This window comes from Pantherophis guttatus, chromosome 6, assembly GCF_059756535.1.
Source record: "Pantherophis guttatus breed Tessera chromosome 6, ASM5975653v1, whole genome shotgun sequence".
In the NCBI taxonomy this organism is placed as follows: Eukaryota; Metazoa; Chordata; class Lepidosauria; order Squamata; family Colubridae; genus Pantherophis; species Pantherophis guttatus.
The window spans coordinates 10,958,309-10,980,792 of record NC_142068.1 but is presented as its reverse complement, the minus strand read 5'-3'; the positions used below and the strand labels follow the sequence as shown (position 1 = coordinate 10,980,792).

Sequence of the window (22,484 nt, the reverse complement as noted above, 5' to 3'; positions counted from 1 at the left end):
AGAGACTATCACTTGGTAGAGTAGCAAAGAAGGCCTTGGAAAAAATAATTAGATGTCGCAATTTGTCTACCTACAAAGATTAGAAACATGTAGGCAGTGGTTTTCCATGTCATGATTTATGTGTGCAAAAATTGGATGCAAGTAAAAGAAGAAAGATAGAAAGAATACAGGTAGTCCTTGATTTACGACCACAGTTGATCCCAACATTTCTATTGCTAAGTGAGACATTTGTTAAATGAGTTTTGCCCAGTGGTGAAATCCAAATTTTTTTACTACCAGTTCTGTGGGCGTGGCTTGGTGGGCGTGGCTTGGTGGGCATGGCAGGGTAAGGATACTGCAAAATCTCCATTTCCACCCCATTCCAGGGGAAGGATACTGCAAAATCTCCATTCCCACCCCACTCCAGGGAAAGGATACTGCAAAATCACCATTTCCCCCCCCACTCCTGGGGGAAGGATATTGCAAAATCTCCATTCCCACCACACTCTGGGGCCAGCCAGAGGTGGCATTTGCCAGTTCTCCGAACTACTCAAAATTTCCGCTACCAGTTCTCTGAACTACTCAAAATTTCCGCTATCGGTTCTCCAGAACCTGTCAGAACCTGCTGGATTTCACCCCTGATTCTGGGTCTTCCAAGTAGTATAAGGGAGGTGAGATCCTTCAGCTATATCTTCCTTTAATTCCTTGCTTCATGGTCTCTTTCCTCCTGTCTTTTAATTCGATTTTGTTCTTGTGTACCCTCAAGAATGTTTGTTCTTGGCAGTTGATCCTAGATCTGAGTCAGTGGGCTTGGGCAGTGGTGAAATCCAAATTTTTTTACTACCGGTTCTGTGGGCGTCACTTGGTGGACATGGTGTGGTTTGGTGGGCGTGGCTTGGTGGGCGTGACAAGGGAAGGATACTGTAAAATCTCCATTCCCACCCCACTCCAGGGGAAGGATACTGCAAAATCCCCATTCCCTCCCCACTCCTGAGGGAAGGATTTTGCAAAATTCCCACCCCACTCTGGGGCCAGCCAGAGGTGGCATTTCCCAGTTCTCTGAACTGCTCAAAATTTCCGCTACCGGTTCTCCAGAACCTGTCAGAACCTGCTGGATTTCACCCCTGGTCTTGGGGCACATTCAGAGGCTGTTAAGGATCATTCTCTTCCTTATTCGTCTTGGTATCTGCTGCTACTTCTCTCCTGATGTTAGATGGGACAATGCCAGCGAGAAAATATATCATTTATGTATGCAAACATTGGATACATAGGTAGTCCTTGACTAAAAACGGTTCATTTAGTGACCATTTGAAGTTAGAGCGGCACTGAAAAAAAGTGACTTACAACCAGAGGTGGCATTCAGCCGGTTCTATCCGGCTTGGGCAAACCGGTAGCGTCGGCTGCAGAAGGCTTCGCCCACCTGCCCCGACATCATTATGTCCCGTTTTTGACGATCTGCACATGCGGAGAACGCCCAATCTGTGATGCGTGTGCGCACTCACATTTGCTAACAGGTAGCGAAGGTAAGTGAATACCACCCCTACTTACAACCATTGTAACATCCTCATGGTCATGTGATCAAAATTCAGACTCTTGGAAACTGACTCAGTGTTCTGGGGTCATGTGATCCTTTTTTTGCGACCTTTTGACAAGCAAAGTCAATGGGGAAACCAGATTTGCTTAACAACCCTCTTACTAACTTAACATCTGCAGTGATTCACTTTACAACTGTGGCAAGAAAAGTTGTAAAACGGGGCAAAGCTCACTTAACAAATGTCTCACTTAGCAACAGAAATGTTGGGCTCAACATTTCTGTTGCTAAGTTCTGGCCGTAAATCGAGGACATGTACCTGGACCTCAGAAAGAGTCCTGCAGAGTTTGCCAACAGTGACCACCTGTTGAGGAATCCATTTTGTCATAAATATGGTGAGCTGATCCTAAAAGCTAAAATGAATTGCCAAAAGAACCATTTCTCACATATACACACATATTTATTCATTCCCCGGCAAAATTGAAAGTCAGAGGATAATGTTTAGATGGAACAAGATCATCACCTTAGGGCTAGTTTCCATGGTGTCACGTCTTAGCTAAATCCTTGCAACACACACATACACACACACACACACAAAATAGATGGAAACATTCTCCTTAAAGTTTTGATTATGTGTCCATGGGGCTGTAGGATTTGAAGATCTTGTCAACAGACAAAACAGAACAGCATTATCCTTTGTATGCAGTTCCGTACGGGGGGAAAGACACAATTCCGCTTTCCACAAATAGGAAATGTTGTGAGACATGAAAGAAAGAATAAATTGTGCCATGTGAAGAAAAGGATTTTAAATATCTTGACTGTGCTTAAACCCCATGAAAAAAAAAACAACTATATATTTGGTGAACATGATAAGAGGTTTTGACTTCAGCCTTAGAAAAGGAAATATGTGTCTAAGGAATGAGGAGAAGGAATTGAGGTTAGCTGGATTGCCCCACTCCTGTGCTAGCAACATAATATTAGACAAAACATGGAAAATTTAGCACAGTGCCCCCCCCCAAAAAAAAGAATGGGATTTTTCATCAGTGGGGCAATTGTGAGTAATAAGCAGCTGCTCACAAATTCTTTCTTTGGGGTCCCAGAAATCAGGTTGCCAGTTTGGTATAACAATCCTGAAGGAACATATACAAGATTTTAAAAATGAGTAAACTTTAGGTTTATCACACCATTGAAACCTGTCACTATTACAAAACCCACTCCAAATGTTTCCTCAGACATTAAAAGATTGCTGGCCCTCCCCCTTGGGTCCTCACTCATGCATCAAAAAGTTGCTTAGCCCTGCAATGTCCCACAATAGTAGAAAAATGTCATCTATGGCAGTGGTGAAATCCAAAAAATTTTCTTACCAGTTCTGTGGGCGTGGCTTGGTGGGTGTGGTGTGGCTTGGTGGGCGTGGCAGGAGAAGGATACTGCAAAATCCCCATTCCCTACGCACTCCTGGGGGAAGGATATTGCAAAATCTCCATTCCCACCCCACTCTGGGGCCAGCCAGAGGTGGTATTTGCCGGTTCTCTGAACTACTCAAAATTTCCGCTACCAGTTCTCTGAACTGCTCAAAATTTCTGCTGCCGGTTCTCCAGAACCTGTCAGAACCTGCTGGATTTCACCCTTGCTCTATGGTCATCTATATGTAAATGTGCTCCAATACTTTGGCCACCAAAAGAGAAGACCAAGCTTCTCATTTGTATTAGTACCGCTTCATAAAGCCTTAGTAAGACCACACCTGGAATACTGCATCCAGTTTAGGTCACCACATTACAAAGAAGATATTGAGACTTAGAAAAAAAAGTGCAAAGAAGAGCAACTAAGATGATTAAAAGCCTGGAGACTAAAAGATATGAAGAACGTTTGGAAGATTTGGGTTTGGCTAGTCTAGAGAAAAGAAGGACTAGGGGGGACATGATAGCAGTATTCCAGTATTTGAGGAGCTGCCACAAAGAAGAGGGAGTCAAGCTATTCTCCAACGCACCTGAGGCCAGGACAAGAAGCAATGGATGGAAACTAATCAAGGAGAGAAGCAACCTGGAATTAAGGAGAAACTTCCTAACAGTGAGGACAATTATCCAGTGGAACAGCTTGCCTTCAGAAGTTGTGGGTTCTTCATCACTGGAGGTTTTTCAGAAGAGACTGGACAACCACCTATCTGAAATGGTATAGGATCTCCTGCTAGAGCAGGGGGCTGGACGAGAGCACCTCAAATGTCTCTTTCAGCTCTATTCTGATTGATTGACTCATTGGAAAAGACCCTGATGTTGGGAAATGTTACTAATTTCAAGGATCGGCCCCAATAACCTTGATAGTACAGTGGTTTAGTGCACCCTGTCATTAACACAGCTGCCTGCAATTTCTGCTGGTTCGAATCTCTCCAAGGCTCAAGGTTGACTCAGCCTTCCATCCTTTCTAAGGTAGGTGAAATGAGGACCCAGTTTGTGGGGGCAATAAGCTGACTTTGTATAAAATATACAAAAGAATGAAGGCTATTGCTTAACGCATTGTAAGCCGCCCTGAGTCTCCGGAGAAGGGCGGCATATAAATCAAATTAAAAAAAAAAAATAACAGACATGGGCTCATCAATGGTCAAACAGGTTACCTTTTATTTACATGGATCTTCTCATTACAGCAATCATCAGCAAGAACCTCTGGAGCAGCGTGGGGAGGTTAAATACCTGGGAGGCAGAGTCTGAGGTAAGGGGGGAGGTAGGTGTATGGTGTGTATGTGTTAACCCTTGCAGTCCTGGGTCATGTGTACCTGCTTGTATGGGTAAGGCATTTACACGTGACAGGAAAGACTGAAGGCAAAAGGAGAAGGGGACAGCAGACGATGAGATGGTTCGATAGTGTCATCGATGCAACGAACATGAATTTTGGCAAACTCAGGGAGATGGTAGAGGACAGGGGGCTTTGGTGTGCTATGGTCTATGGGGTCACGAACACTCAGACACAAGTTAGCAACTCAACAACCAACAAAAAAAATCAGCTGGTTCTGTCAGGAGACCAGCCAAGCCCAATGTAGTTTTAATTTTAAAGTTTAAAAAGTAAAATAAATAAGTCCTTCTTTCTGGAAGCCAAAAATCCTTCTTCCTGCATGCCCAGTTCTAGCCCTGATTATTTTTACTCTGAACTTTTCCTGCGCGCGGCTGGAAAAAAAAAAATTATACAAAATTTGAAACACTGACAGGACTTGTGGCCGCCATTGTAATAATGAAACTATGTGTTATCCGTAATCCTCTTTCTCACCAAATCCCTGCTGTTTCTAAAGAGAGAAGGGCTTCTTGGATGGGCAAGATTATTTATAAACTTATTCCGGGTTAAAGACAGAAAGTGTATTGACAATAGGACATTGATCTTGGAAGCTTCCCATCCTGCAAAAGAACAGGAAACTGGGTGTCAAAGGAGGTGCTTATCTTTCTTGAACCCTTCACTGTAAGTAGTTAAAAAATACCATTACTTTGAAGATGTCAGAGCCAGGGTTATTTTTTTAAAAAAGAGACAGATACTCTACCAAACAGACATGTAAGCAGAGCTTTGATAAGGAGACAGACATAAGCTAGAATTTTATAGAAAAATGTGGGCCTGCTGTAGTTCACTTTGATGGCCTTGTGTCCTCCTCCCGCCCCCCACCCCCATTAATTTTATCAGCATTTCCTTCTTCCCAAACTAACAAATAGCCACAAAATGATTTAACTGCATTGGCTAAATGCACCAGTGGTGGGTTTCCATTTTTTTTCCTATTGGTTCTGTGGGCGTGGCTTGGTGGGCATGGCATGGCTTGGTGGGCGTGGCTTGGAGGACGTGTCAGGGGAAGGATACTGTAAAATCTCCATTCCCTCCCCACTCCAGGGGAAGGATACTGTAAAATCTCCATTCCCTCCTCACTCCAGGGGAAGGTTACTGCAAAATCCCCATTTCCTCCTGATCAGCTGGGACTCGAGAGGCAGAGAATAGATGGGGACAGGGACAGTCAGAGATGGTATTTACCGGTTCTCAGAACTATTCAAAATTTCCGCTACCGGTTCTCCAGAACTGGTCAGAACCTGCTGAAACCCACCTCTGAAATGCAGACAACCTGTTTCAACATGATTACTGTAGTACAGAGAGTCCTCAACTGAACGACTGTAACTGAGCCCAGAATTACCATCAAAAGTTATGGCGATCATTAAGCAGGCCACCAAATGACCACCATGCCCAAATTTTTCAAACTCTTTTGCAGTGATGGTTAAGTGTATGCTGTGATCATTAAGCTAACATCATGGTTGTTAAACAAACCTGTTTTCTCCAATGGGCATTTTTGCTAAAAACCAACAAAAAAAAAAACCACCACTGGAAATCATGGTCATGTGACCATTGCGGAGGGGTGGGCAACAGAACTTCAAAACTGGGGTGTTAAGTAGCTTTGAGGAGATCAGTCATAACTTTAGTAAGACTGCATTTGGAATACTGCATCCAATTTTGCTCTTCACAATACAAAAAAGATATTGGGAGAATGCAGAGAAGAGCAACAAGGATGATTAGAAGGCTGGAGGCTAAAACATATGATGAATGGTTACAGGAACTGAACAGAGAGAGAAGCAACCTAGGACTAAGGAGAAATTTCCTGACAGTAAGAACAATCAACCAGGGTAACCGCTTGTCTTCAGAAGTTGTGGATGCCCCATCTCTGGAGATTTTTAAGAAGAGAGTGAATAGTAATTTGTCTGAAATGATATAGGATTTCCTGCTTCTGTATATTATAGCCTCCAGTGATGGAGCACCCATAACTTCTGAAGGCAACTTCTGTTCCACTGGTTAATTGTCCTCACTGTTAGGAAGTTTCTCCTTAATTCCAGGTTGCTTCTCTCCTTCATTAGTTTCCACCCATTGTTTCTTGTCCTGCCTTCTGGTACTTTGGAAAATAAGTTGACCCTGTCTTCTTTGTGGCAGCTCCTCAAATACTGGAAGACTGCTATCATGTCACCCTAGTCCTTCTTTTCTCTAGACTAGCCATACCCAGTTCTTCATATGTTTTAGTCTCCAGGCCTTTTGTCATCTTGGTTGGTCTTCTCTGCAATTTTTCCAAAGTCTCAACATCTTTTTTGTAACGTGGTGACCAAAACTGGTTGCAGACAATTTCAGGTGTATAAAAATAAAGTTTTTATAAAGTAATAATGACAGAACATATTCTAGAGGTGTTGACGGGATCAAAAAATAGTCTACACTACCTTTTTATGTGTTTCAACCATAACTATTAGATATTCTTGTTACCAGCAGAGAGTAGTAGCAACTAGCTGGAAAATGACAGGTTCCATCTACACATATTATGGGCAGTGGGGGGGGGGGGGAACCATTTTTTTTTTAAGTGCCAGCTCAGCATTGAATAGTAAAAGAATAGAGCCTCTTTTGAGGTTAAACCATCTGACTCCACAAAGGGTTAAAAGGTCCACGAGCAATAAAATATTCATCATTGGCAGTTTTATGAAGAAGGGTTGAGGGGACTTCCCAGGGGAGATTTTCTGGTGCTCAGAACCTCACCTTCTGGATGGATCCCCTACCTCTCACTTCCTTCCTCATTAGGTGGGTGTCAGGATAAAAGAAAGCAATGGGTCAGAAGGTCCCATCTCAAGTAATTAGAGAGTTGGCCTCTTTTATCTAAGTGTACCTTGTTAAAGTATATCAGTATCAGCCAGGTTAATTGGAACTTTAATACATAATTGATGTTAATTTATGGCCCTTTTTGTTCCAGATCTTAGGCAGGCCCTCAAGTCAGGATACAGTTTTCTTGTTATTAATTATATACCGAAAAGTAATATCTCCTGGAGATGAGGCCAGAATTATCCACAACTTCTAAGAGTCAGCATGTCTGAGAGAGATTGGCACATCCATTGTCGCTCTTCGAAATCTGTGTTTTCGCTTTTAGGGCCGTTCATTGATATTCATCACAAGAAGTTCTCCCACCCAAATATGTGTGTTGAACGTGTTCAGCACAGAAATCTCGTTGTGTGTTCTTTCTGTGTCTTAAATGCAAAACAGTAAGACGAAATTGTATGTAGAACTGAATTCCAAGAAAGAAATGATTATAAAGTTACTTATACTTCCATGTTCCAAGAAAACTCTGCTTTTAAAAGTACATAAATATTCTTTCAAAAAAAGCAACCCCCAACAATGAAAGAAACCCACCCAACTTAAAGCCGTTACAAGAATTGCAAATGACTTTGTCAGCTCAATCAGTCATTTCATTCCCTTTTTCACTCCCTAAAAATCTCATTTTCTGCATATTTTAGCCATACTTAATTTTTAAAACAAGTATTTTGATTTTTTTTTTAAAAAAAACCCTAAGATTTTTCACCATTTCAGCGACCCTTCAAGCAATTACATGAACATCTTTCTTCTGTCATATATACATATACAGTATTTACATATTTATACAAAGCTTCTTAACCCACGTCTTGATCAGAAGAAAAAGGGCTGCCAAAGTACAAAACTAACTGAGTAGCAGATTCACCCAACCAATGAAACCACAATAAACAAGCAAATAAATATGACTACAATTTTCCAAGCTTAGCATGTGGTGAGCAGGCTCGCTATTCACTTTTAAGAATGGTGTCTGAATTGAGAGGATGCAATTCCCACACAGAGATAATTTTTCCATGGAAATCTAATTCCAGTAGAAACCAAAATAAAAGAGGAATTTGGGAGACAGGCGGGCCTTGTTGTGATACCATTGCAAGAATAATTTGAGGCTAACCAAGAAAACACAAGTGAATAACATTTTATTATTATTATTATTATATTTAAATTTGTATACCGCCCTTCTCCCAAAGGACTCAGGGCGGTGCACAGCCAAATTAAAATACATACAATACAAAATTTAAAATAATTTAAAACAGAATTAAATCCAATTGGCTTCCCGAAGTATTTAAAACCCATTACCCCTTAAAAACCCTTTAAAAATTTCAAGCCAGCCCAGCTTGCTGGAATAGGAAGGTCTTCAAAGCTCGACGGAAGGTCCGGAGGTCCGGGATTAGTCGTATTCCTGGGGGTAGCTCGTTCCAGAGGGTGGGTGCCCCCACAGAGAAGGCCCTCCCCCTGGGGGTCATCAGTCGGCATTGCTTGACCGACGGCACCCTAAGGAGGCCCTCTCTGTGGGACCGAACTGGCCGGTGGGAGGTTATCGGTGGCAGAAGGTGGTCTCGCAAATAGCTGGGCCCTAAGCCATGGAGCGCTTTAAAGGTGAGAACCAATACCTAGAAGCGCACCCGGAAGACCACCGGGAGCCAGTGCAGCTCGCGCAGGCAAGGTGTCACATGGGAGCGCCAAGTCGCTCCCATAATTACCCGCGCGGCTGCATTCTGGACCAGCTGGAGCCTCCGAGTGCTCCTCAAGGGGAGCCCCATGTAGAGAGCATTTTCTTTTGAAAGAAAAGTTCCTTTTCCCCCTTTTTTTAGTCCATTATACCAAAATGTGACCTAAACAAACCATCGCCTATATGGTTTATTTGAAATAATATTCTCTATGGGTCTACTTCAGTATGTATCCAAGGCAAATCATGGACATGATTTCCATTGAGCGTAGAACAACAGAAGAGTACAGAATAACAGAGTTGGGGGGGGGACCTTGGAGGTCTTCTAATTTAACCTGTACTATTTTAGACAAATGGCTGTCCAATCTCTTCTTAAAAGTCTCCTGTGATGGAGCATCCACAACTTCTGAAGGCAAACCGTTCCACCAGTTAATTGTTCTCAGAGTCGGGAAATTCCTTCTTAATTCTAAGTTGCTTCTCTTCTTGATTAGTTTCCATCCATTGTTTCTTGTCCTACCTTCAGGTGCTTTGGAGAATAGATTGACCCCCTCTTCTGGATGGCAGCCCCTTAGATATTGCAACACTGCTATCATGCAATTATAGTGTGCAATTAAACAGATAGTTGTTGTCATCCTCATTTTTTTAAAATTGTAAGATTTTTAGGTCCAGTTTCTAAATAAGATTTTGGAAATGGGTGGAGTGTTACAGGCGGCATTTTAGTTCTGAAGCAACTAAGTAACAGTGACAGAGTTGGAAGGGACCTTGCAGGTCATCTAGTCCAACCCCCTGCTCACGCAGGAGACCTGTACTAGGGATTCGAACCGCTGAACTGCCAACCTTTCTGATCGACAAGCTCAGTGTCTTAGCCACTGAGCCACCTAGTCAGGCACCTAGTCTGTTGGGATCAGAACTGTAGCAAAGAATACCCCACAGTCATGGTTTAAGGTAGGTTTAAAAGCCACTAAATAACAAAGCAATCCATTTTCTCCTGCCTGTTTTCTCAAAACTATAGTCCATATTAGTAAAGAGTACAGGAGTCCCTGCAGATTTTACTCCGTCGTTATTGACTTTAGGGGTGGGTCTCGTCTTCGTTTCAAGGCCATTGAGCCAGTGCTGTCTGTAGACATTTCCACCATCATGTAGCCAACATGATGTCACAGAATGCTGTTACCATCCCACCGAAGTGGTACCTATTTATCTACTCACATTTTCATGCTTTCGAACTGGTTGGCAGGATGGGAGCTCACCTCGCCGCATGGAGCTCGGATCTCAAACCTGGCCTGCCGACTTTCCAGCCAACAAGCCAGAGGTAGGTTTCAACAGGTTCTGACCAGTTCTGGAGAACCGGTAGCGGAAATTTTGAGTAGTTCAGAGAACCAGTAGTAAAAATTCTGACTGGCCCTGCCCCTATCTATTCTCTGCCTCCCGAGTCCCAGCTGATTGGGAGGAAATGGGGATTTTGCAGTAACCTTCCCCTGGATTGGGATGGGAATGGAGATTTTACAGTATCCTTCCCCTGCCATGCCCATCAAGCCACGCCCACCAAGCCACACCCACAGAACCAGTAGTAAAAATTTTTGAAACCCACAACTACAACAAGCCCAGTGTCTTAACCGCTGAGCCACCCATAGTCCATATTAGAAGCGTTGCAAATTTGATTGACCTGTAAAATCTACTTTACTTACAATGGTGCAACCCCATAAGCTGTTACCATTGGACACCTGAACATAGCAGCTTGGGAGTTGTTGTTTTTTTCTTGAGGTGCTCCACTAGGTAGAAGGACCAGTTATGCAATTTCTAATCCTTCCTCCTCTACCATCTCCTTTAATTTGTACCTTGGCTTGCTTTCTTCCTGGAGAACCAGATTTGACAGAACACGATAACATGCCTGTAGGTCATGCTGGAACAGAACACAACACGATACGTTGCGTTTCCTTTGAACTTAGTGCAGATCGGGTATCAGCCAAAAGGAGGTCATTTTAATTATCAGATGATTAATTAATTAGACAGTAATTGTCCGACACATGAATCCAAAGATTATGTAGCACTCAACACGGATGTCTAAAACAGAAGAAGGGGAGGGGGGAATAGCTGGCGTCTCTGTTTAAAAATTCTTTCCTTTTTCTCCAGAACAAACAACAATATTTATTCAAGGGTATGCAAGAGAGGTCACTTTAAGTCTTCAAAAAAATGTCTTTCTTGCTTATCCAAAGACAGGTCTCGGTATTCCGAATTGTAGTGAGGATGATTGATCCTTCAGAAAGTTTATGTTTTCAGGCAATCGAGAATGGAATAGTGGAGAGGAAGGGGGAGTTAGTTTGTTTTGAAAGACCAGAACTGAACAAGGTTCTGCTAAACTCAGATTTCTGGCTAAAGCTTTGAAAAACTTTGAGAAACAGCTCCAAGTTTGCTACTCAACATCCCAGTTGCTAGGGGAAACCGAAAACTCACTTCTCAGCCGTAACAATGAAAAGCACTTACTATTTAAACAGGGGTGTCTTTTAATGATCTCTCCTAATCTTGCTGCAGACATTAGTCCCAGGCACTGCGATAGTTTGCAAAGTTTTCTGTGCTGCACGGCAAGCAATTAGAGCATTTTTAGTTGTGGATAATGAATGCAAAAATGGGACCGTTTTATTCTCATCGGGAAAGAGCGGCTAAGAAGAAGGGGTAGGGAAGACTTTGGATATATTCTGAATGCAGTTGTTTCTCTTGCCTTTGGATGGAATTTGGTTTATTTCCAGAGGAGGCAGACTGTATCTTTGAGATGCTTTGGATCTCAATTCCTATAAGGATGCTTGTGTGTTTTGCAGTAGTGCTGGAGGAGGGTATGTGTTGGTGGTAGGCACAGGCGTTGGTTGTAGAAGCAGGCAGTAATATCTCAGTGGTTATGTCTCCATGAGGGAGAGGAAAGGGAGAGGGAGAGAGAGGGAGGGAGAAGAAGAGGGAGGAGGAGGAGGAGGAGGAGGAGGAGGAGGAGGAGGAGGAGGAGGAGGAAAGAAGGTGGGAGATTGGGGCCCGCTGCCTGTGAGGAAGGTGGTTTGATACCTCAGATTGATTCCATCAGTAGTGGATTTCAATTTAGTTTGTTACTGGTTTGCTTGTGTGTATGCGCAGAGGCATCCGGGCGGATGGACGGAGCTTCCCGCCGCTACAGATTCGTCCGATCTGGGGTGAACCAGTAGCAACCCACCACTGGATCCCATCTGCTATCCCCCAAGGGCTATTCACATCTGCCCAGTTACTTAGTGACCCTGAACTCTGGCTACTGCTACAAATGCTACATCAGCTTATCATAAGGTCTCCGTCAATCATGATTTAAGAATAGAAGAGAAGGCTAATCTGGTATGTATAACTGTGGCCTAAGGGACTCTCTTCTCAGAGATGTGAACTTTGGGGTTTTGAAAGGTAGCATCAGACAGGACTCCAGGACTGGGACAGGCATATTCTAGGCATCAAGCATCAAATCCATTGTGCAAGTTGAATGGAGTTTTCTTGACATCTTAAGAGGGAGGAGTTTGAACCTGTTTGTCCAGCAGAACCAGAAAAGGATTGTTAGGGTTGTTGGCTCAGTCACCTTTGTTTTAGACCAATGTTCTTTCTGGTTGGTGAAGATTTCCTGGGAGATGGCATGTAGGTGCGTCCAAGAAGGAGTGAATTCATACATGGGTAAGGGGATGATCCTGCCTTTATTGAACGAACTAATGGTCTATTGACGATCAGAACTGAAGAAGCTGCTTGGATTGAAAAGAGAAATGTTTTCAAAAAAATAAACCCCCAGAAAATCCAGTTGCTTTTTGGAAAATCACCTTTTGGACATGTCAAGGTGATAATTTAAGAGCTGACCGACTGAAGCAATGATAGGAATGAGTCAGCGGGATCTTTGGCTGTTATCCCTTTAAGAGCCTGTGTAATAAGAGGAGGCCCTACTAGAGTGTTTACAGTTCACCCAGTTTCTTCCCTGCTGTAATTGTTGTTTGTTTAGATACTGCTTGTAGCATGTGTGTGTGTGTTATTCCTATATTCATATTGTAGATAAAAACCGCTATTTGATACAAGCTACTGTTGGTTGTACTTGCTCCTAGGTTGATACCAGGGGTGGGATTCAGTCACTTCGGACTGGTTCAGGCAAACTGGTAGCTCTGACAATCAGCAGAGGACGAATCAGTTCACTCCAACGATCCGCTGGGCTCTCCCACTTGCCCCTGCACTATACCGACCTATATTTCCTTTGTTTCAAGCCCAGCTGATAGGCGCGGCAGAGCGGATTGCCGCGCCTCAGCTGTTTTACTCACCGGGGCTGCAGTAGAAGGTAAGTTTTAGAGCTGTTTTCAAACACACTGTGCATGGATGGAGCGCAAAGCACATGCTCAGGGCACACTCAGTGAACCAGTTGTTACACTAGTTGAATCCCACCACTGGTTGATACACGGGATAGACCTGTGCAAACTCTGACAGGACAACCATGATTTGGATGATTGAGAATCTCCATAGACATTTGACAGTCTACTTCTTGTTTAGAAGTCATCCCCTGAGCCTAATGTTGCTGGACAATTTTTATCCATCTTCAAATACAAATAAAAATCAGATAGAACTTTGATTGCCCTGTGAAGGCCTTTTTCACCATATCCTGTGGACACACCTGGTGAACTGGCTAAAGGACAAAGAATGTTTATAGATGCTCTGCTTTAAAGGAAAGCCATTATTTGTCTCCACTGATGACCATTTTTCAATCAAATAAATACAGGTTGTCCTCAACTTATAACCATTCGTTTGGGGGCCATTCAAAGTTACGATGGCATGGCAAAAAGTGATTGATCATTGATCCTTGCAATTTCAACCATCTCAACATCTCCTCCATGGTCACATGATCAAAATACAGGTGCTTTGTAAACCAGAAACTATTTACAACTGGATCATATGATCACCATTTGTGATCTACCCAGCCAATTTCCAACAAGTGAAGTCAATGGAGGAAGCCAGATTCACTTAATGACCTCATGATTCACTTAACAACTCCAGTGATTTGCTTTAGCAGCTGTGGCAAAAAAATGTCATTAAATCATGTGTGACTCACTTGACAACTGCCTTGCTTAGCAACAGAAATTCTGGTCCCAATTACAATTGTAAGTCGAGGACTACCTGAATGCCAGACGCAGACTGTTCTCACTTTTTCAAAGAACCTGATCCTAAAATTTCTTGACAGCCAATGTGGGAACACACCAAAGCACATACCCCATAAAAAAAAAAAATTTAAAAAAATTGCACAATTGCAGGGCAAAAGAACAAAAAACCAGGACAGAATAATGTGATTATGAGCCGTGGTGGCGCAGTGATTAGAACGCAGTACTGCAGGCTACTTCTTCTGACTGCCGGCTGACTGCAATTTGGCAGTTCAAATCTCACCAGGCTCAAGGTTGACTTAGCCTTCCATCCTTCCAAGGTTGATAAAATGAGGACCCAGATTGTTGGGGGCAATATGCTGACTCTGTAAATATCTTACAGCCCTCTCTAAGCGGTTTACAGAGTCAGCACATTGCCCCCAACAATCTGGGTGAACAATCTATACGTCTAAATGTTATTGCTATTATATCTCTAGTTCTAAAAGGTAAGCAACTCAGTTAAATTTAGAGATATGTCAGACCTACAAGTTTTGGTCCCGATCAGTACACGCCAGTACCGATAACACAACAGATACCCCAAGATTTACAATTTCTCTAGTTTTCTTATTTGCACACTCCTAACTCTTCCCTCATGATCCGATTAAGTACTGCGTGTTGCATGAAAATGGCCTTACAACCTCACTCTTAGATTTCTGCGCGCTTCGTGGTTATTTAAAAAAAGTACGCAAAAAGAAGTATAGTCCCCATTAGCACAAAGACTGGCTGTCCTTGATCTGCATCTCTTAATTACATCTAAGAGCAATTGAAGATGAGTAAACATTGATACATAAAAGAAGGCCATGTTTCAATGCTTTTAATTCTTTGTAAATAGCGAGTTGTTTTATGTATTTATTACATACTAGCTGAATAGATCCTCTCCTCTCCCCTTCTCTCCCTCAGGTGTAACCCCATAGATCCTCTCCTCTTCTCTCCCTCAGGCTGGCCCCATAGATCCTCTCCTCTCCGCTTCTCTCCCTCAGGCTGGCCCCATAGATCCTCTCCTCTCAGAAAGGGGGCGGGGGGTAAAAGGGAAAAAAGTGAGATATTATAAAAATGTACGCAAATGATGAAATAAAAATAAATAATAATTGAATAAGAAATTGAAATGAGAATAAAGATAATTAGGAAATTGGGGCTGCTCAAATACCACTTTGGAATTGAACTGAAAAGGGAAACAACAGGAGAGAGGGGAAGGAGTAGAGAGAGAGGAAGGGAAAAGAGAGGAGAGGAGAGGAGAGGAGAAAGAAGAAAAGGAAAAGGAGAGGAAGAAGAGGGAGGGGAAAGAGGAGTAGAGGAGAAGGTTAGAAGGGGGAAAGAAGAGAGGAGTGGGGGAAGAGAAGGGGAAGTAGGAAAGAGAAGGAGAGGAAGAACGAAGAAAGTAGGAGGAGAAACAGGGGAAGAGAAGGGGAGGAGAAGAAGAAAGGTTGGAGTAAAGGTAAAGGGTAAAAGAGCAGCCCCGAAAAAGTAAAAATGAAAAATGAAAGTTAAAAGAAAAGATGAATGAAAAATGATGGAAATGACTATACATGCAAATGTGTTTATGAAAAATAAAAATAAAAAACTTTATTAAAAAAAAAGATCCTCTCCTCTCCCCTTCTCTCCCTCAGATCCCATTGCGAACCAGTAGTAAAGGTAAGTCGAACCTACCCCTGCAGGTAGTCCTTGACTGATGACCACAACTGAGCCCAAGAATTCTGTCACTAAATGAGACATTTGTTAAGTGAACTTTGTCCCGTTTTACGACCTTGGTTGCCACAGTTGTTAAGCGAATCACTGCCGTTATTAAGTTAGCAACATGGCTGTTAAACGAACCTGGCTTCCCCATTGACTTGTCAGAAGGTCACAAAACGGGATCACATGATCCCGGGACACTACAACTGTCATAATGATGAGTCAGTTGCCATATAGCTGAATTTTGATCATGTAACCACGGGAATACTGCAATGGTTGTAAGGGCGAAAAACAGTCATAAGTCCCCCTTTTTCGATGCCGTTGTAACTTCAAACGGCCACTAAATGAACTGTTGTAAGGTTGAGACTACCTGTACTTGCAGATGTTCCAGGTTACCTGGGGATTCAGTAATTCAGTACATCTGGATGAGACTGGGCTGAGAAACTATGTTATAGAACAAGTTTCACATAGCTGGACCTCTAAGGAAACAAAGAAATCCCCGATGAGCCACGGTGGCGCAGTGGTTAGAGTTAGTACTGCAGGCTACTTCTGCTGACTGCCTGCAATTTGGCAGTGCAAATCTCTTCACCAGGCTCAAGGTTGACTCAGCCTTCCATCCTTCCGAGGTGGGTAAAATGAGGACCCAGATCGTTGGGGACAATATGATGACTCTGTAAACCGCTTAGAGAGGGCTGTAAAGCACTGTGAAGCGGTATATAAGTCTAAGTGCTATTGCCATTGCTATCCCCCAGAGAATCTTGCCTAAAAACTAAAATCAGTTGAGTTTTCCAAATCTTATTTTCACTCATTTCTTTATTCAAGTTATATCCAGCTCTCACCCAAATCCTGAAGGGACTTAACCAAGAACTTCCCTTCATTTCATTCCCACAACAACAATCTGAGAGGTTGGCTGACCTGAAAGTGTGAAGTTGGTTTGAAATCAACCAACATTTTTCCATGACTGATTTGGTCCTGAACCAGGGTTTTTCTAATGCCTTAACCATCCCATTGTTTGTTTGTTTGTTTGTTTATTAGATTTGTATACCGCCCTACTCCCGAAGGACTCAGGGCGGTGAACAGCCATGAAATAAAACATATCAATACAAAATTTAAAATAGAAATAAAACAAGTTAGATAAATTTGGCTGAACCATATTTAAAACCCCAATAATTTAAAACCAAATTTAAAATTCCCATTTAAAAGAGGAGAAGTTTAGGTCAGGCCGGCTTGCTGGAATAGGAACGTCTTCAGCGTGCGACGGAAGGTACGCAGATCCGGAATCCTCCGTATCTCGGGGGGGAGCTCGTTCCAGATAGTAGGTGCCCCCACAGAGAAGGCTCTCCCCCTGGGGGCCGCCAGTCGACATTGTTTGGCCGACGGCACCCGGAGGAGCCCCTCTCTATGGGAGCGTACTGGTCGGTGGGAGGCTATTGGTGGTAGCAGGCGGTCCCGTAGATAACCAGGTCCTGAGCCATGGAGCGCTCTAAAGGTGATGACCAAAACCTTGAAGCGCACTCGGAAGACCACCGGGAGCCAGTGCAGCTCGTGCAGGAGAGGCGTTACATGGGAGCGCCACGTCGCTCCCATCACCACCCGCGCGGCCGCACTCTGCGCCAGTTGGAGCCTCCGAGTGCTCCTCAAGGGGAGCCCCATGTAGAGAGCGTTACAATAGTCCAGACGGGAGGTGACGAGGGCATGAGTGACCGTGCGTAACGAGTCCCGATCCAGAAAGGGACGCAACTGGCGAATCAGGCGAACCTGATGAAAAATCCTCCCGGTCACGGCCGTCAAGTGCTCTTCTAAAGACAGCCGTGAATCCAGGAGGACACCCAAGTTGCGAGCCCTCTCCGTGGGGGCCAATACTTCGCCCCCAATAGTCAGCGATGGCACCAGCTGACTATATCGGGATGTCGGGAACCACAGCCACTCGGTCTTGGATGGGTTGAGTCTGAGCCTGTTTCTCCCCATCCAGATCCGTACGGCCTCCAGGCACCGGGACATCACTTCAAGGGCATCGTTGGGGTGGTCCGGGGTGGAGATGTACAGCTGGGTGTCGTCAGCGTACTGATGGTACTCCACCCCGAAACCACGGATGATCTCGCCCAACGGCTTCACATAAATGTTGAACAAAAGGGGCGAGAGGACCGATCCTTGTGGCACCCCACATATAAGGGGCCTCGGGGTCGACCTCTGCCCCCCTGTCAACACAGACTGCGACCGGTCGGAGAGAAAGGAGGAGAACCACCGTAGTACGGTGCCTCCCACCCCCAACCCCCCCAACCGGTGCAGCATGATACCATGGTCGATGGTATCAAAAGCCGCTGAGAGATCTAATAGGACCAGGATAGAGGAACAACCTCTGTCCCGAGCCCTCCAGAGATCATCCACCAACGCGACCAATGCCGTTTCCGTGCTGTACCCAGGCCTGAAGCCCGACTGGAACGGATCTAGATACGTCCCATCATTTGACCCTTAAGTTTCATGTCGTTAGAGAAACTGAATCAGAGATGGGATTCAAATCCCAACGCTACCAGTTCGCTATCGGTAGTGCGAGCGCGCGGCGCATGCTCAGAGCATTTTTGATGACGTCTGGGCGGGTGGGCGGAGCCTCCCACTGCCACTGCGATTCACCCGAACCAGGGCGAACCAATAGAAACCCACCCCTGAACTGAATATGCAAATTGTACTCACAAATGGATGGAAAAAGTACTTAGAATTCATATTTAACATTTGCCTGATATCAAAAACACAGCTGCTTGCTAGCAATTGTACTTTTCTGAAAATCAAAGCTTAGTTAGATATCTTACTGGAGAAGCAAAAAATTCTAATGCTTACTATTCCTCCTTCTTTCTCCCACTTTATTTTGCATTCAGCCCCCTTGGGATTCAATGCTACCATCTAGTGGGTATTTTAAAGTATTGGCTTTTCCAAAGTCCTCATTGCAATGCAGAGTTAAACAATACGTTCCACCGTCTTTTCGATGTGATAGTATGTGGGGACTATACATAAAGGGCTATAGGGCAGTGTGCAATAGCCACTAAAAGATTAGTTTTTGTTAGCTTGTTATTTGAGGGGCTTAAAAGCCTCCAGTGATGAAGCACCTACAACTTCTGGAGCCAAGATGTTCCACTGTTCAATTGTTGTAACTGTCAGGAAATTTCTCCTTAGTTCTAGGTTGGTTCTCTCCTTGTCCATGGAAAGTTGGGTGTGGAAAGTAGGCCTCGGCGAGTTGGTCCATTCCATAGTCCACCCTCCTTGGTGCTAGTTGTCCTCTTCTTCTTTTGTTCTATTTTTCTCAGCATTATGGACTTCTCAAGACAGTTAGTTCTTCACATGATCTTTCCAAAAGTGTCTGCTCCTTTCTGCTTCAAGTGAGAGCTCTGGATGGCTTTGTGGTATTATTCATTTGTTTTTCTTGAATGTCCATGATATTCTCAAGACTCTTTCTTGACACCAGTGTTCAAAAACGTCAATATTCTTTCTATGCTGCTGCTTCAAAATGTGTTGAGTGTTCACTTCAACAGAACATCACGGGGATGCTACATCCATAAAAGCTCTTTTATTTTATGTCCTTACTTGTCCAAAACGGGGCAAGGCCGGAGCCGGGGAATCGCATGTTTCCCGACCTGGCCGAGGCGGGCAGCGAGCAGGTGGACCTCTGGGATAAGGCCAAAGCCGGAGAATCGCGCGTTCCCCGGCCCAGCCGAGGCGGGTGGCAGCTCTGGGGCCTCAGGGAATGGCACGTCCCTGGGGCCCCGGACCCCAACCCAAGGCAAAGAGCGAGCGGGAAGCATGCATTGCTTACCTTTGGTGAGCTGAGCTGAGCGGGTATCAGCAAGGCGACTGGCGAGGCAATTAGCTGGGCCGCATGGCGAAGACAAAATATATAGGGCGGGGGTGGGCGGGGTGAGCATTGAGCAGCCGGAAGGCGCGAGCGAGCAGTGACCAGGTGACCGGGCAGGGGGCGTGGCCATCCAGAAGTCACTACCAGTTCGGCAACCCAGGCCAAATTGCCACTACAGATTCGCCCGAACCGATGCAAACCGGCCTAATATCAACTCTGATGTAGCAGCAGAAGGGAGTCAGACAGATAATATGCGGCCACAACATTACAATAGAATTGTGTAATACTATCTTCCCTGTTTTGACACCCTCCCTCCCTTGGGACCTGGTGTTGACTTCAATAGGTTTTGCATAGCATGTTGTCTTGGCCACCATTAATCTGTTGTCTCTCTCTCTCTGCCATCTCTGTTTTATCATCCTTTCTCACCACATTTCTTTATTTAGGTCATTTATACCCCCCTGCAATTGCAAAACTGTCAGCGGTTTACAACGTGCATAAGCAGACAAGTCTGAAATAAATCACTCCCCGTAGGACTGAAACATACACGTTTGTTTGTTTATTCGATTTCTATAGTCACCCATCTCTAATAAGTGACTCTGGGCGGAGATTATGAAACCGTAGAATCGTAAATTTTACCATCATAATTATGAAACCGTAGAATCATAAATTTTATAACCCTAATTATAAAATCATAGAATCGTAAATTTTACCATAATAATTATGAACCCATAGAATCATAAATTTTATAAGATCATTGAAACTGAGGTGCCTCTCATTCATGGGAGAACTTCTGGATCGACTCGGTTTTCTGGAAAGCCCAACTGTTGGCAGATAACATAACTTCAGGGGTAGTATTCAGTTATCTTCGCTACTGGTTCCCAAATGTGAGCGCGCGGGGGGCTTTCCGCGCATGCGAAGAGCGTAAAAACAGGTCGTGATGACGTCCAGGCAGGTGGGCGGAGCCTTCCATAGCCGCCGTTACCAGTTTGCCCGAACCGGTGCGAACCTGTAGCATTTCACCCCTGGTTGATCCCCCTCTTTTTTGTGGCAGCCTTTCAAATATTAGAAGACTGCTATCATGTCTCCCTTTGGTCCTTCTTTTCACTAGACCAGACATACTCAATTCCTGCAATCGTTCTTCGCCCTCTAATCATCCCGGTTGCCCTAAAGACTGCATTCACACAATATGCTTAATTATTTCATGTAAAGGTGCACGTTAAATATTCTAATTGGATTCGTATTTAAATGGTTTTGTTTTGTTTTGTGACTTAACCTGTTGCATAAAGCCAGCTTCTTTGATTCCTTTACGGTTCAATCTATTGAGCAGAACCAGAAAGTGGATTAATTCAAGAACCAGGTTAAGTGTGTTGCCTATAATTTATAATGAATTGGGCAGCCGACAACGTTATGCATTCAATCAATCAACTAAGTTTTACGCTCAATTCTTTTCTTTCTTCCCATCCAGCTCTCGAGGGGAAAAGATTCAGCTACAACACTGAGCATTTTGAAAGCTAAAGTTAGTAAAATTATAAATTAAACTTGTTGTTACACCTTTTTTTTTTTACCTTTAAATACTCAGCCTTCTTTTTCACTTTCCAGTGCTTTATTGTGCAAGTATCCTTCAAAAATAAGACATAAAATTACTTGCACTCAGAAACAACTAATTAATCCCATTTACGTAGCAGCTGGGTTGTAAAAGAGCTGCTTCTTTCCTTCCCTTTTTAATATCTTGTCTACTTCAATAGGTAGATGGAAAACTGTGTTCTGAGTCTGGAGCTCCCCCTAGTGGCTACAGCTATACTATAGATATTTTGCTCAAACTAGTCTAAAACTCAGGAATGAACTACAAATAGTGCCCATTTACAATTATTTGTTTAGTGACTGTTCGAAGCTACGACGACACTGAAAAAAGTTACTTATGACCGTTTTTCCCACTTACGACCATTGTAGCATCTCCATGACCATGGGATCAAAAATCAGAAGCTTGGCAACTAGCATGGATCTATGACAGAGGGAGTGTCCTAAAATCATATGATCACCTTTTACGACCAAAGCGAAGTCAAGGGGGAAGCCAGATTCACTTAACAGCCATGTTACCCTAATTTAACAACTTGCAGCAATTCGCTTAACAATTGTGGCAGGGAAGGTCATAAAATGAGGCAAAATTAACAAGCGTCTCGCTGAGCAGCAGAAATTTTGGGCTCAACTGTGGTCGTAAGTCAAGGACTACCTGTACAATGAGGAAAGCCTAACAAAGTTTTAGCCGGTTCTTAATTCCTTCGTCTTTCATCACACTGAGGCAGAAAGTTAGATTTTTTAAATAATTCCAGATCGTTAGCTGAACAGTAGATAAGTGAAATAAAGATTGGGTTGCAATTTCTCATTAAGCTTCAATTACATTATCCATGCTTTTAAAGAAAAAAAAACTGCCAACTGTTTCAAAATGGTATTAATATATATATATGAAATGTTTTGGATTCTTCTGTCCAGCATGTAGGTAATTCTCTGAAACAGTGTGAAATCCTTCCCGGTTTGCCACCGGTTCGCTGCCTGCACATACACGATGCATGCCAAATATGCGCTTCGCGTGGAAAAATGAGGCTTGGGAAGTTAAGTAGAACAGAGACAGGGGAACAGCTGTGCAGCGCGATTTTAAATCACGCGGCACAGCTGATCGTTGGAAATACCAGTTCAGACGAACCCATAGCTTTTTTTTACTACCAGTTTGCCCGAACCGGTGCGAACCGAAAGCATTTCACCACTGCTCTGAAATCAAAACAGAACAGGCCTAAATTTGATATGAGTGAAACATAGATGAAAGGAAGAGTGAATTCCAAAATGGCCACATCCAGCTAGAAGCTTGTCAAGACAAAGTAAGGTGCCAAAGTGGCCCTCCTGAATCAGGGGGCTCCTCATTTCAAGAGCCAACATGCCAGGTTCTATCATAGGAACAGAAAAGAGCTGGATGAGAGGCTGTAAAGTGGGATGTCTACCTCTGACTAC

The 22,484-nt window shown here is 43.7% G+C and overlaps 1 long non-coding RNA gene across 1 annotated transcript; it reads left to right on the top strand.

Moving 5' to 3' along the window:
- Positions 1-12,131: 12,131 nt before the first annotated feature.
- Positions 12,132-22,080, top strand: LOC148113041 (uncharacterized). The gene is made up of 3 exons (XR_015728487.1): positions 12,132-12,473; positions 12,890-13,116; positions 21,972-22,080. It is a non-coding gene; the product is annotated as an uncharacterized LOC148113041 (long non-coding RNA).
- The last annotated feature ends 404 nt before the right edge of the window (positions 22,081-22,484 follow it).